This window comes from Rattus norvegicus, chromosome 1, assembly GCF_036323735.1.
Source record: "Rattus norvegicus strain BN/NHsdMcwi chromosome 1, GRCr8, whole genome shotgun sequence".
Classification (NCBI taxonomy): domain Eukaryota; kingdom Metazoa; phylum Chordata; class Mammalia; order Rodentia; family Muridae; genus Rattus; species Rattus norvegicus.
Window position 1 is genome coordinate 139,387,503 of NC_086019.1, and position 2,144 is coordinate 139,389,646.

General features: G+C 47.1%; 1 non-coding gene across 1 annotated transcript; it reads left to right on the top strand.

Moving 5' to 3' along the window:
• Positions 1–1,680: 1,680 nt before the first annotated feature.
• LOC120100400 (small nucleolar RNA SNORA48) lies at positions 1,681–1,823 on the top strand. The gene has a single exon (XR_005500160.1). It is a non-coding gene; the product is annotated as a small nucleolar RNA SNORA48 (small nucleolar RNA).
• The last annotated feature ends 321 nt before the right edge of the window (positions 1,824–2,144 follow it).

The window sequence follows — 2,144 nt, forward strand, 5'->3', positions numbered from 1 at the left end:
CTATTTGGAGTTCTGTAGGCTTCTTGTATGCCTATGGGTATCTCTTTTTTTAGGTTAGGGAAGTTTTCTTCTATGATTTTGTTGAAGATATTTACTGGTCCTTTGAGCTGGGAGTCTTCACTCTCTTCTATACCTATTATCCTTAGGTTTGATCTTCTCATTGAGTCCTGGATTTCCTGTATGTTTTGGACCAGTAGCTTTTTCTGCTTTACATTATCTTTGACAGTTGAGTCAATGATTTCTATGGAATCTTCTGCTCCTGAGATTCTCTCTTCCATCTCTTGTATTCTGTTGGTGAAGCTCGTATCTACAGCTCCTTGTCTCTTCTTTTGTTTTTCTATATCCAGGGTTGTTTCCATGTGTTTTTTCTTGATTGCTTCTATTTCCATTTTTAATTCCTTCAACGGTTTGATTGTGTTTTCCTGGAATTCTTTCCGGGATTTTTGTGACTCCTCTCTATGGGCTTCTACTTGTTTATTTATGTTTTCCTGGAATCCTTTCAGGGATTTTTGCGATTCCTCTCTGTAGGCTTCTACTTGTTCTCTAAGGGAGTTCTTCACATCTTTCTTGAAGTCCTCCAGCATCATGATTAGATATGATTTTGAAACTAGATCTTGCTTTTCTGGTGTGTTTGGATATTCTGTGTTTGCTTTGGTGGGAGAATTTGGCTCCAATGATGCCGTGTAGTCTTGGTTTCTGTTGCTTGGGTTCCTGTGCTTGCCTCTCGCCATCAGATTATCTCTAGTGTTACTTTGTTCTGCTATTTCTGACAGTGGCTAGACTGTCCTATAAGCCTGTGTGTCAGGAGTGCTGTAGACCTGTTTTCCTGTTTTCTTTCAGCCAGTTATGGGGACAGAGTGTTCTGCTTTCGGGCGTGTAGTTTTTCCTCTCTACAGGTCTTCAGCTGTTCCTGTGGGCCTGTGTCTTGAGTTCACCAGGCAGGTCACTTGCAGCAGAAAAGTTGGTCTTACCTGTGGTTCTGAGGCTCAAGTTTGCTCATGGGGTGTTGCTTATGAGCTCTCCACGGAGGCAGCAACCAGGAAGATCTGTGCCGCCCTTTCCGGGAGCTTCTGTGCAGCAGGGTTCCAGATGGCGTTCGGTGTTTTCCTCTGGCGTCAGAGATGTGTGCAGAGTGCAGTCTCTTGTGGTTTCCCAGGCGTGTCTGCCTCTCTGAAGGTTTAGCTCTCCCTCCCACGGGATTTGGGTGCAGAGAACTGTTTATCCGGTCAGTCCCTTCAGGTTCTGGCGGTGTCTCAGACACAGCGGTCCTGCTGCTCCTGGGCCCTCCTCTACGGGAACCCAGAGTCCGTATACAGTTTCCTCTTGGGCCAGGGATGTGAGCAGGGGTGGGCAGTGTTGGTGGTCTCTTTCGCTCTGCAGCCTCAGTAGTGCCCACCTGACCAGGTGGTGAAGTCTCTCTCCGACAGTTTTGGGAGCAGAGAGCTGATGCGGGTAGGGATCCGCGGGTTTGGGACTCCCACCTGAAGTCCTTCTTGTCAGGCATTTCAAATAATCATATTCAATGTGTAGCTCTAGAGAACTCAGGCTACACTTTTAGACTATCTTCCTTTGAACTGATATCTTTTAAACAATTTTATTTCCTGCTTAAACCACAAGGTAACCTTTGCTGCTTACAGGTAGGAGCCATGATTACACATTGCATTAAAATGCTGTGGGCTCTGCTCTGACAATGGGCAGAGAGACACCTTGTTGGTTGTGCTGTTGTTCTATCAGTCAGGAGCAGAACAAATGTCAGTCCTTTGTTCATCCTAACTTGATGTCTGGCTTGATGGCCAAAGCTGTTTTATACTTAGGACACATAAAAATCAAATCCAGGCAACAGTACAGGAGGAGGAAGACAGAGACCAGTGTTTTGCCATGCCATGCCTCATCCAGGCAACCTAGTAGAGCTGGCCCTCCGTGATGGTGATGAGCCAGGCCACAGAGCATGAGTGTCTGGGGTCTGATTCCTGCAGTTGGGAAAGCCACCCAAAAGGTCATGAGCATGGGAGAGTTAACCCTGCCCATCGACAGCTGCAGCACTTGGTAGAGTGGGTCCTGCATCTCACCTGGAGAGCACAGGAGATCTGACCCTGGTGGTGGAGGCACGAGTGAGCCTCCCCAAGAGAGAGTGCAGGAAAGCT